The sequence below is a fragment of the Manis pentadactyla genome, chromosome 10, assembly GCF_030020395.1.
Source record: "Manis pentadactyla isolate mManPen7 chromosome 10, mManPen7.hap1, whole genome shotgun sequence".
Lineage (NCBI taxonomy): Eukaryota > Metazoa > Chordata > Mammalia > Pholidota > Manidae > Manis > Manis pentadactyla.
Genome location: NC_080028.1, coordinates 125,870,710 through 125,883,598, shown reverse-complemented (window position 1 = coordinate 125,883,598; position 12,889 = coordinate 125,870,710). Strand labels below are relative to the sequence as shown.

The 12,889-nt window shown below is 52.2% G+C and overlaps 1 protein-coding gene and 4 non-coding genes across 5 annotated transcripts in view; 2 read left to right on the top strand and 3 right to left on the bottom strand.

Moving 5' to 3' along the window:
• Positions 1–12,889, bottom strand: part of LOC130679213 (olfactory receptor 1F1) — a 38,307-nt gene that overhangs the window by 23,942 nt on the left and 1,476 nt on the right.
• On the top strand, positions 8,077–8,149 carry TRNAK-CUU (transfer RNA lysine (anticodon CUU)). Its single transcript has one exon. It is a non-coding gene; the product is annotated as a tRNA-Lys (tRNA).
• TRNAP-AGG (transfer RNA proline (anticodon AGG)) lies at positions 8,660–8,731 on the bottom strand. Its single transcript has one exon. It is a non-coding gene; the product is annotated as a tRNA-Pro (tRNA).
• TRNAP-UGG (transfer RNA proline (anticodon UGG)) lies at positions 10,891–10,962 on the bottom strand. The gene has a single exon. It is a non-coding gene; the product is annotated as a tRNA-Pro (tRNA).
• TRNAK-CUU (transfer RNA lysine (anticodon CUU)) lies at positions 11,857–11,929 on the top strand. The gene has a single exon. It is a non-coding gene; the product is annotated as a tRNA-Lys (tRNA).

Here is a 12,889-nt window from a genome sequence, read left to right as displayed (position 1 = left end):
CAAATTTAACCCAGGTCCAGAATCCCTGCGTCTGAGGGACTACCTGCTCCCTGAGCAACTTCCTGGTCCGAGGCTGCCAGGGCCTTCCCGCAGTTACACGGGGTCTGTAACCCCGACTCAGAGGCCGTTGGAAGTACAGGGATTTCTTCCATCAGGCCCCTCGAGGGGTTGGTACCTGAAATGAGAGTGATGATTGGACTACTTGCTGACACTTGCAAAAGTAGCGCCTAACGTGGGACTTAAATCCACGACCCTGAGATTAAGAGCCTTACACTTTACCGACTGAGCTAGCTGGGCAGGAACGGCAGTGATGCCTCCAAAACACAGGAGCTGAAAGAACTCACAAGGGTGCGTCGGGCTCTGGAGAGAGGGCATTCCCGCAGCAGGCACAGGCCCTGCCCGTACCCAGACTCCCGGAACAGGGCGTCTCCCCATCCTCAGCTAGCTGTAGGCAGGGAGGGATTCTTCAAACTCGCAGTTGAAGTGGAATGTTTGGCCTGGGGCCATTAGCCGCAGCCCTGCTTCGGGGCTGCTCCGGGGGTCCCTGGGGGCTGGTATAGGCAAGGAACAACCTCGCTCCAGGAACCAAGTGCGCCTCAAGGAGCCTGGGTCCACACTCGCTCTGCTACTACAAATCCAGATTCTTACTCAATTTTGGGCCCAGCCTGTTCACAGCTCCGATTCATTTAAAACGACCAAAAAAAATCAGCCCCCTCCCACTCCCCTGCTGACCCCTGTCTAGCCCCATGGAGTCCTGGAAGGAGGGCTCCTGGGTTGTTTACGTTTGTCCCAGGGTGGGGGCCTCGCATCTATGAACCCACGGAGCCACGGCTGTGCCCCTCATGGCCAATGTCTTGGGAATTATCTTGGTCTTGGGCTCCAGCGACAATGGCTTGGCTGTGCAGAGGTCCCTGGGAGGGGTGGGGGGAGCTCATAGTTCACCATTCCTGTTCAACCAGGGGAGCCCACTCTGGGTGGAATTCCTCCGCTGGAGCCGGGGGAGGGGCTCCCCTTAGCTCTGTTCCTGACCCTCCTCTGCTTTCCCCCAAAAGTCCCAGACTCTAAAACAGCTGCTGCTGCTGAAAAGTCAGAAGGGTAGGCTGAGGGGGCAACCCGGGGCAGGCAGCCTCTCCCCTACCGCCCCCCAGGACCAAGGATGACAGTCCCAGCCTTAGCAAAGTAACTAGAACCCTACCCCGAGCCTTGGGGGTCTGTAGGAGGATCTAAGATGTGCTGATGCCCAAGACTGAATCTCCATTTGCCACAAACTCCTGACAATAGAAACTTTCAAGATGCAAAATGCAGCCCGTGCCCTCGGTGGAGCCAGCACCCACAATCCCCGGTTTCAGAGGGCACCAAGACCCCATTAGGCCACTGCGCTTTGGGCCCACCCAAGGCTGTGCTCTCTGCTCCTCGCGCCCTGGCCTGGCAGCAAGCCCTCTGCAACCACACGCACACTGCATCAACCCCACCACTCCGGCCCTCTCCCCACTTCCCCTCCTCAGTCCTCCACTTGGCAGCAACTGAACCGACCTCCCTGCCCCAGCCTTGACCCTGCCCTCCCAGATATGCGCCTCTCTAAGCTCGAATATCACGACCTCTCCCGCCAGGGCTGGTCCCCTCCAGATCTGACACCTTCGAGTTCCCAGCACAAGGACCTAGCTAAGCATCTGGGCGCAGAGAGTTTGTGGGATGAATAGAACCAGAAACAAGGTGGGGGCAAAGGTCACCGAGGTAGCAGGGCAAGAGGGACACGAAAGGATGGTATCTCAGGTATGAGAAAGGCCAGCGCAGACTAGACCTAAACACTTCTAAGCATTTTTAGGCATGGGCTGGGATGCATGGGGAGGGGCTGTGGGGACAGAGCCTCCGGAGCTGGTGGGGAGGGGGTGCTGTGGATGAGAACACCCACTCAGGGTTGGAGGCTCCAGTGGGCAGAGCCCAGGAAAGGCCCAAGCCATGCTAGCTGGTACTTTGGGATGCCAGGTGCGCCAGAGCCCAAAGCCTCATGAGCCCCACACTTCGTATCCAACTTCGCTGCCAGGCAGAGAGCCCAGTGGCCACTGCGGTATGCGAGGCGTCATTGGGACGGGGAAATCCGGGAACCGTGCAAGAGGAAGGTCCTGAGTTCCTCCTGTGGCTACCTCAGTTACAGGCCATGGAGAGGCCAGCCCAGCCCAGGGCTGGGGGAGGCAGAACAGCATCCTGGACGCCTGGAGCTGCAGTTCTGGGGACCTGGTGCTGGCAGGGGCGGGCACGCTGAACCATCCTCCCCTCCAGCACTGAGGGCAGGACATGCCCGAGCCTCCCGCGGGTGACAGCACAGGGCTATGGGCATGGAGATAATAGGAATAAGCAGGATGGGTCACACGCAATAGAAGGGTGGCTCATAGGTCCTGGGTTCAAGTCCTGGACGAGCCCCACTTTTTCCCTTTCTTCTCCCAGAGCCCAGCGGGAGCTCTGGGATCCCAGGCCAGAGCCTCCTGCAGGGACAAAATCCACCTCTGATATACCAGCGCCTACCCACCCGCCCCACCCAGCCTGAGGAATGGCAGGAGGACCTGGGCCCCGGGCCGGTCCAGGGAACCCCCTCAACTGTGTTCTGCATGAGTCAGGCTCCTGCCCAGCTCTAAGGAGGCCCCACACTACATGAACATCTCCCACCAGACAGCAACAGGCCAGTTCTCTCTTTTCCCACCAAAGGGAAGCCTTATCAGAGCCTGATAAATCAGACTTAAATAAGACCTAGAGTCTCATAACACAATACCAAAAATGTCCAAGATGAAACTGAAAATCACTGGTCACACTAAGAACCAGGGAAATCTCAACTTGAGGGAGAAAAGACACTCCAGAGACTCTGACAAAGATGTTGGAACCATCTGACAAGGAGGAAAAGGTGGCAAAGTGGCCATTGTAAAAACACCTCAAGGAGCTATTAAGAACCCACTTGAAACAAATTTAAAAGTTGAAAGTCTCAGATATAAAATATAAGGAATAACCAAATGGAAACTAATCAAAAAATACAATAACTGAAATAAAAAACTGACTGGATAGACAATAGCAGAATGGACAGACAGAAGAAAGAATCAGTGAACTTGAAGATAGAGCAATAGGAATTACCCAAGCTGAAGAACAGAGAACATAAACTTAAAAAAAAACAGAGCCTCAGGGATTTGTGAGACTTTAACAAAATAATGTTGGTCACTGGAGACCCAAGAGAGGGGGAAAGGTGTGACTAAGTAGTAGTAGAAGAAATAGGTGAAATTTTCCTGTGTATTTTTTTAAATAGACTTTTTTAACTTTTTGAAAATTTTTATTTTAAAAAAATCACAAAAACAGACTTCTTTCACTTGAGTATGTGGTATGTTACATTTTCCAGTTTGTTCAATACTGTAAAGTGCAAGGATGTTTCTGCTTAAAAATCAAAATAGGAACAAGACAGACTAAATACGAGGCACATCTGTAAACATATATTTGAAGATTAAAATTGATATAATGTATAAAAAGTTTTGCTTACATCAAGTGGAATTGGCAATCCATGCTTATACTTTTAAAATCTAAGCAGGGAAAAAATCCAGACTCTAAGGATATTAGATATTTTCTTTCTCTACCTTAAGTCCAACCACTGCTTTCACAAACTACTTGTTCAAAGCCTCAAATAAGCAACAAAACAGGAAAACTCATTCATACTACAGTTGCTCAAAACTGGACACTTCTTAAAGGGGTTGAGCAAAAGTAGTTACTTAGTCTCCAAATACCCCAGGGGATCCAATCTACTTCTATTAGAAGACTATACCTCTCTACATAAATGCCCTGCCATCTTCACCTGTATTTGACATACATGGGTATACTAATTTCTGTGTGTGTGAGACAATGCTGTCAAGCCAGAGAACTTGTTTTTATGCCAGTAACATCACCTATCTTAAACTGGACCCTTAGTTTCTGCACACATGTACACACACACACATACAATTTATCTTAGCATGTTACATACAAGCTGCAGAGCACCAGGTTGGCAATGAGAAGATGATAATGGTGATAAGATGGCGTTAGTGCTCTTCTTCCACAGTTTCACATTATTTTCCTTAAAAGAAAAGGCCTTTTGTTTTAGTAAGAAACTCTATTAAGATACAATTAGAAGCTAATAAGCTTAGAAGTACAGTTTGCGTGAAAACACACCTTCTGTAGGCAGGGCTTTTAACTCCTCACTGGCTAAAAACATGAAGTTTTATAGTTTGCATGGACTTTTTCTTCTCCTTTTAGATACTTCTGATAAATTAAAAGAGAATTTACAGAAAGGATGTTTGATCCCCTTTAGATATTTGATGAAAAACAAGGAAAACAACACATTAAGTTGTAGTGACAAAGAGCAAGTCTGGAGCAACTACAGTTGAAAAGCAGAATATGTTTTTGCTCCCATTTATACAATGACATTAAAATATGGACACAGGAGTATTTTTTCAGATCACATATATAAAGCCAATTGTTCTGTAACTTTTCTTTAAATGATACTCATGGATTCTTCACTTGTAGAAGTCCAATATGTAATCGAAGCCAAATGAACTATGTACCAACTGCTTCAGAATTGTAGAACTTCAATGCCCTCCCCTATCCCCGCCCCACAAAAAATAAAAAGAAAGAAAATATTTTCCCCAAACCCTACAGAGGCTGTTTAACTCCTGGCAAGACATACAAATCATATTCACTAAAAAAGTATGTATGTAGTTTTTTTTTTAAAGGCAACTGAAAGTAATTAGATTTCTTAAGGAATCAAATTTCTTTCAAGAGACTACACATGACTAATTAATCTTCGGTATTGAACACATTTTTTTTTGCTTTTGTTAGCTTTTAAGTGTGAATGCAAGTGATTAATGAGTACAGACTTATTAATAAACATGCTTCTAAAGTTGCTGCTGTCGTTGACTTGGGCAACAGTGACCCCCTGGAAAGGTAAATCTACTTTAAAGATCTCTGTATCTTGTTCTGTGACTAAAGTGGTTCACTGTTCTTGGAACCCAGAATGATTCAACATTTCCCCCACTCCTCCTCTGATTGTTTGGTTATACTTTGAGCCCTTGGAGAATGCTGGATGAATGCCTTGAAGTTTGCAGGGCAACTTTATGTCCATATTGTTTTTCTGAATGAAATTCCTGGTTTTAATTCCTGCTTTCTCAAAAGTGCTGGCCTCCACAGTGTCTTCATCTTGTTGGTTACCACTGAGGACCCTGGAAATCAGATCGGTAGCTTTAAAGAACCCAGGCTCTTTAACGGCGTCTCCCTTTCCCAGCATTACCATTTAGTTCACTGTAGCCCGTTTTCTTTTTTCCCGTATCCTGGTGCTGCTGGAGGGCGTGTTCTGCTCCTGTTTCAGCGGCTCTGGCTGGGCCTTGAGGCTGCCCTTGGCCCCATGCTGCAGGTGTTGGTGAGGCCGCTGGGGATGGAGGCTCTGACTGTGGTTGTAGAAATAATTACAGTGGTTGTGCTGCGTAAGCTGCAGCAGGCCGGCTTCTCCACTGAAGGCAGCTGGGACTCCCAGGCTGCAGCTTTGGCTACTGCAGCATCAGGATCGCTAGACTACTTATTAGAGCAGCTTTAGGTTCAAATTGAGCAGAAATAGAGTTCTCAAAAACCCCTGCCCCCACATATGCACAGCCTCCCACATTCCCCTATTCTTTTAAAATCTACCTTCTACTTTTTTTCTGACATTTTAAATCTCATATAGTATCGCTTCACCCATTTTTAAAAAATGCGCATTTGTCAACTTTCTTCTACAAATGAAGTCGTTTTGTTTGAAAATGACCTCAATGCCATATGCACATCCAACCTTAATGATGATGCCATGGTATTCTCTCGTCCCCAGTCCGTGTGCAGGCCTGGTCGCCTCCTCTCTCTCTGCTCCTGCTGGCTGCATCAGGGCGCAGAGATTCAGTGAGATCTCAGTGCATCCTCAGCAGATCCTCCCAGGCACCCGACTCCACTCTGGGGTACAGGAGCACAGAGCCACTAGGTCCCCCTCTTAGCCCGTTGTTTATCTGAAGTTCCGCCTGCTCTGCAAGGCCAGGCGGGGGTTGCCCCAGCCCAAACCTACCTGGGACTCACACCTGCCATGAGAGGAAGGACCCGCTTCCCCCGGGAAGTCCCAGCCCCTAAATCCCTGGAGACTAGATCCTGAGGCAGAGGGAGGGAGGCAGGTGTCGCGGTAGGTGCCCCGAGATGCTAACCTTACCCCCACCATCCACAGCTAGATAGCAGGTTCCAGCAGTTCAGGATTGCCGAAGGGCAGACCAAGAACATTTGGGACAAAATAACTTAAAAAGAAATTTTTTTTTACCCATACACAAAAGTAAACTCAAAATGGATCAAAGACCTGAATGTAAGTCATGAAACCATAAAACTCTTAGAAGAACACATAGGCAAAAATCTCTTGAATATAAACATGAGCAACTTTTTCCTGAACACATCTCCTTGGATAAGGGAAACAAAAGCAAAAATGAACACATGGGACTACATCAAACTAAAAAGCTTCTGTACAGCAAAGGACACCAGCAGCAGAACAAAAGGCATCCTACAGTATGGGAGAATATATTTGTAAATGACAGATCCGACAAGGGGTTAACATCCAAAATATATAAAGAACTCACACACCCAAAATACAAATAACCCTATTAAAAAATGGGCGGAGGATATGAACAGACACTTCTCCAAAGAAGAAATTCAGATGGCCAACAGGCACATGAAAAGATGCTCCACATCACTAATTATCAGGGAAATACAAATTAAAACCACAATAAGATATCACCTCACACCAGTTAGGATGGCCAACACAGAAAAGACCAGGAACAACAAATGCTGGCGAAGATGAGGAGAAAGGGGAACCCTCCTACACTGCTGGTGGGAATGTAAATTAGTTCAATCATTGTGGAAAGCAGTATGGAGGTTCCTCAAAAAACTAAAACCAGAAATACCATTTGACCTGGAAATTCTACTCCTAGGAATTTACCCAAAGAAAACAAGTTCTCAGATTCAAAAAGACATATGCACCCTTATGTTTATCGCAGCACTATTTACAATAGCCAAGATGTGGAAGCAACCTAAGCGTCCATCAGTAGGTGAATGGATAAAGAAGAGGTGGTACATATACACAACGGGATATTATTCAGCCATAAGAAAGAAACAAATCCTACCTTTTGCAACAACATGGATGGAGCTAGAGGGTATTATGTTCAGTGAAATAGGTCAGGCAGAGAAAAACAAGTATCAAATGATTTCCCTCATTTATGGAGTATAACAACGAAGCAAAACTGAAGGAACAAAATAGCAGCAGACTCACAGACTCCAAGAAGGGACTAGCGGTTACCAAAGGGGAGGGGTGGGGGAGGGCAGGTGGGGAGGGAGGGAGAAGGGGATTGTGGGATATCGTGATTGATGCACATGGTGTGTGTGGGGTCACGGGGAAGACAGTGTGGCTCAGAGAGGGCAAATAGGGACTCTGTGGCATCTTGCTACGCTGATGGACAGCGACTGCTGGAGGGGACACGATAATATGGGTGAATGTAATAACCACATTGGTTTTCTTGTGAAACCTTTATAAGAGTGTATAGCAATGATACCTTAATAAAAAAATTTTTAATAAAAATTGACCTCAGATAATTCAAAGGAAAACAGATGGAGTTATCATGCGAGTAAGTGGAATCCAATAGGTCTAACAATTATTTTAAATTCACGGGTTTGCTTGATCACAGCCCGGGAGATGGGCCCGGGTGTCATTTCTGCATCTCGGCTGTGTGTCCGCTGTGAGTCCTCTCCACGCAGCAGGGATCCCGGCGCCGCTGGGCCGCCGTGTGTCGGTCTCTCCGTGGCTCAGGGTGGCGGGCAGCCCGACCCGGCCCTGCAGTTCCCTGCGCGACCCGCCTGTGGACGCTACCAGCTCCGGACAGTCCTGACAGCAGGCTACTCGGAGAGGACTGAGAGGTGGCCACGTCCCCGGCTGTCCCCGGACCTGATCTGCCGGTTCATTTTGCTTTACCCACAGCCGGTCAAGTTCGGAATCTGAGCTAAGGCACATTTTCTACCGCTTCCTGACTAGCTCAGTCGGCAGAGCATGAGATTCTTAATTTCAGGGTTGTGGGTTCGAGCCCCACGCTGGGCATGCTTTTGAAGGAATGTTTGCGCAAACCGCAAAGACCCCGAGAGACTCCTGGGATATTTGGGTAGGGTGCGATCTCTTAAAACGGTCCGACTGGCGGGGCAGGGAGGTGTCCAGCTCCCGCCACGCAGGCATCCTGTCGCTGCAGTGTGCGCCACCACTCGCCCATCTCTCACCTCCTGGGCTCTGTGAGCCCGCTTCATTCTTTCTCTTTGTAGCCTTAGAAACATCGGGACCCCAGCCGCAGAGAAAAGCCACCCACGGCAGCTTCTCCTTTGACTTATTGATCAACAGAGCGCACCACGGCTCTCTTCGCGTCTGCAGTCGTAAAAAGCTCCTTTTACAAAATTGTTGCTTTAGGGGTGAGAGTAAGGATTTCCAGGTCAAGGTCACTCAAAACGGGGAGGCCTTTCAGGGCAGAGTATCCCAGACCTCTACGAAGAAGTTGAGAGGACAATCAGGGTGAGAATGTCCACATCTGGTAAGCCCGAGACCCCAACCCCCGTAAAAGGCGGGCTCGTCCGGGATTTGAACCCGGGACCTCTCGCACCCTAAGCGAGAATCATACCCCTAGACCAACGAGCCATCTGCCTAGCAGGCCCTTTGCCGTTGTGCTGGGCTCAGCCCAGCGCCTCCCTCTCATCCGAACTGCTTTTCCTGTGGTGAAATCTCTTTTCCCGTGGGTGTTGAGGAAGGATTTGATTCAAGTCCCCATACGCAGAAGGGGAGCAGGGCAAGTTCGGCATCGCCAGATGTTTGAGACTCCAAGTCGCCAAGTCCCCAGTCAGGGTTTCAGGGCTCGGCCTCTCTCCCCCCAACCATGGAAAACCGAGACCATCAGCCTGGGAAAGCGCCCCAGGTCTTCCTTAGCCTCCAGGCAGAGGGCTGGACCAAGGACTGAAGCTGGCAGCAGGGTTTGGACCCTCACGCCGAGGTGGCCCGGGTCAGGGTTCCTCCTTGTCCACTGAGCACAACCAGACACCCCGGCCCAACCTGGCCACTCGCGTGCAGCCGGGATCTGGGTCCACCTTGCCCTGGGCCTGTCTCCCATCCACCCCCACGGGCTCATTCCCCATTCCAGCAATGCCCGGGGCTCCGTTCCTGTCCCAGAAGGACCAGAAAATGCAAACTGTGAGCTCCTCCGAGATTTGAAGCCCAGGCAAGAGTAGGATCTCCTCCACGGGGACCTTGCCCCGCTGAGCCCCAGTTCCAGCCAGGCCCTGGACTGACGGCTGGGCTAGCGGGGAGCAGATGCCCGATGGTGAAGTGGGAAGGGCGTTAAGTCAGGCCCGAGGGAGGGACGCCCCTGATTTGGAAGAGGAACTACCCTGCCGGTGGAGAAGGTAGTGGTTTCCCCCTGAGAAACGGGGGTCTGGAAACCTTCTGGCCGTTGACAAAGAGCTGGCGGCAGCCTGATTAACCTGACGCCACCAGTGGTCTGAGGCCTCCCCGGGCATCTCAGCAGCCCGGGTTCTGTGCCGGAGAATGGCTCTGCTCAGAGACTGGAGACAGACCTGGAAGGGACACCCAACATGCATGACCCCCGAGCTTGAGTGGAGAAACGCGGGGTTCAGGTTAGAGACGAGGCCAGGGGCCTGCCTGCCTGGTCTGCTCCCTCTGGGAGCTCTGGCCCTGGGGCAGTGCCGGAGCCTTAGCCCCCTGGCAGGGCGCGACTCTGGCACTGGGATCAGAAAGCTCTTCCCGGACTGGGGGACCCCGCAATTTCCACCAAAGCCCCAGTCCCTGCCTGTATTAACCACGTCTCTTATTTTCTACGTTCTCACGCGTTGATGTCTGAGGCCTCCCCCCAAGAGTTAGCGGATTCCTGTGCACAGCAAACGACTCCTCTTACCCGGCTCCCACGCTCTGGGCCGCTACCCGCCTGGCCAGAATCACCCCAAGGCCCAGAAACGGGTAACCGGGGTCAGCACCTGTGCTCCAGAGCCCGCCGAGCCTGGTCACACCCGTTCATCTACACTGCCCGCCCAGCCTCCCCCGTCTCACCTTCAGTGAAACCCCTTGAGGGCTCCTGCCCGCGTTTTCTCCTCTCCCTTCCCCCTCTGCCCCCTGGCCGTCCTGGCCTCCCCTGTGCACCTCCTCCTGCGCGGTGAGGTGTGTCCCCTCCTCTGGAGAACTGTGAGTAACAAGCCAGCTTTTCAATGGCTGCATCTGTCGGCCACACCATATCTGAATCATAATAAAACCTGGTAAATCACTAGTGCTCCTCCAGCGCGGAGAGATCCGAGTCCAGAGTGTAGCCTCGGACGCCTGTGGGGACGCCACAGCCTTCTCGGCCCCAACACGGAGGCACAGCCTCTCCCATGCCCAACCTCCCCTGGGGCGCCCTTCCTGCCCTTGTCTCTGGGGAGCCCTTCTGGCGGCTCCTCGAGGAAAAGGAGTTTGGAAACATGGGCCCCTCCAGAATGTGAATTTGTGACCCAAAGAAAATTCATGCGCCCAGATCAAGCGGCATAATCCCCTGGGACCCGATGACTGCCTGACACACACAGACGAGGCCTTCCGCTCCCGGCGACAGGTGCGGCCAGCAGGTGTCCTCCCTGCTGTTTGTCCAGAGCAGGAGTCCACGCCTGAGCGTCCAGGTAGGAGCCACAGGCCTGGAGGCAGCCGCCGGCCCTCCATCCGACCCATGTGCATTGCAGTCAGTGGGGACCAGGTTCTTCTCGCCCAGGACTCCACGGAGCTCCGGACCTTCACCCCAAAAATAAGGTTTTTCCAAAAACAATGGGCTCGTCCGGGATTTGAACCCGGGACCTCTCGCACCCAAAGCGAGAATCATACCCCTAGACCAACGAGCCACCCCCGTGTAGGTCGCCTAATGCTAGTCCCTGGAGGCTACCTGCTGTTCGCCTCCCGTCTGCCCGCCGCCTGGGGTTCCCATAGTAAGTGGTCCGGGGACAGGAGGTTTGGGTTTCTATTCCACCAGCGGAGGGGGAGACGCAGCTCCTCGGGGCCTGCCGCTAGAGGGCCGCCGGGCCTCAAGCAACCAGAGGGGGCAGGGAACAAGCAGGGGTCTCTCTTGGTGGACCCCAACCTGGGAATCTCACCCTACGTGGGACTCAAGTCTAAATCCTGAGAATGGGGCTCTGCCGCCTCCAAGCCGGCCAGCGCGGACGAGCCTCGCTCATCTCGGGCCCCGCACCGACCCCGGGACTCCTGTCCGCAACTGAGGGCCTCTTGGCCTGGGCTCGGACCCAGAAAACCCTCGCAGCTCCGGACCTCTGATACAGGGGTCAGAGCTCACTTCTTTCCAAACAGGCAGCTGCTGGAACGCTGCAAGCTTTTCCTCCCCCTTGCACCAGCAAGGGATCCAGCGGCCACCTGGGAAGGAAGGTCTCCCTGGCTTGTACCCGCGGTGAAGCCCGGGAGGCTTCCATATTTGCTTCATGCTGCCCGCCCTGAAAAGGGACGAGAGTGTGACACTGAGGGACCGTCCGCGATCGGAGCTGGCACCGGGATCCCCTAAGCGTACACGCTAAGAGTTCCCGGCTGTCTGTCTCGGTGACACATCCCCGTTCCGGTGCCACCGAGCTGCAGGGGCCACAGAGACCCACGGACGGGCAGCAGACGGCGGCCTGCGGCGGCCCCGCTCCTCGCAGAAGTCAGCGCGCACGCGCAGCGGCGCGGGATCAGGACAGCGGAGTTAGAGACAGCTTCCACGGTCCCGTGGGGGACTGACCACCTGCCCAACCGCCCGGCTAGCTCAGTCGGTAGAGCATGAGACTCTTAATCTCAGGGTCGTGGGTTCGAGCCCCACGCTGGGCGCAGGCTTTTGTTCCGATGGCCTGGTACCCCAGTAGAGGAGGTGGATTTCTATGAACGACGGCTGCTTCCAGAGAAAATTCAGCCGCTGATCTGCAGCCCGCTTTGAGTCTCATCAGAGCAAGTTGTTCTTGTCTTACTGTACGTATTTTGTAATTAAAAAGGTTGACATTTACACGCAAGTTCCAGATACAGTACACAGCGGGCGGAAGCCTTTCTGAGAGCTCCCCCGGCAGCCTCCCTCGATATTCCCACGGTCCTGGCCGGCACCAACCCCGCCACGAATATCGCCCAACGTGTGACTGGAACCCTGTACTAATTCTCGGCTCCACCCGCTGACAACAGCGACATCAGTCGACTTGGCAGCGTTTTACCTGCTAACGGCGGAACCTAACCCCCGCCCTGAGCGGGGGCCTACGTGGAGCCCCATCTGTACCCGGGGGTACCCCCCAGGACTCCCGCCTCCTCCAGCACTGTGCGCCCCGCGCTCCCGACGCGGCAGCGAAGGGGACCCCCCTCAGCCTGTCCCAGGCTCTTTTCCCTTTCTAGAGTAGAAAGAAAATTGGAAATCCAGGAATCACGATGTGGGGTCTACCGTTCCCCCGGCGGAGGGAGAGGCGCCTGCCCGTCCCTCTTGCTGCCCGGGCCCAGGCACTCTACTCATCCAAAAGAGACTGTATCAGAGTTCTCAAGAGAAACAGCATAGATGCCAAGATGGAAAGGATTTTGGTTGATTTTAAAGAATTGGCTCACATGTGGGGACTGGGAAGTAAAAGATGCAGGGCAGGCCTCAGGCTGCAAACTCCAGCAAGAGTCCAACTGGCAGTTTTGAGCAGGAATGCAGCCAGAGGCAGAAGTCCTTCCTCTTGGGAGGAACCTCTGTCTTTTCTCTTAAGACCTTCAAGTGCTTGGATAAGGCCCACCCACATTATGGAAAGTGTTCTGCTCTAGTCAAGTCAGATT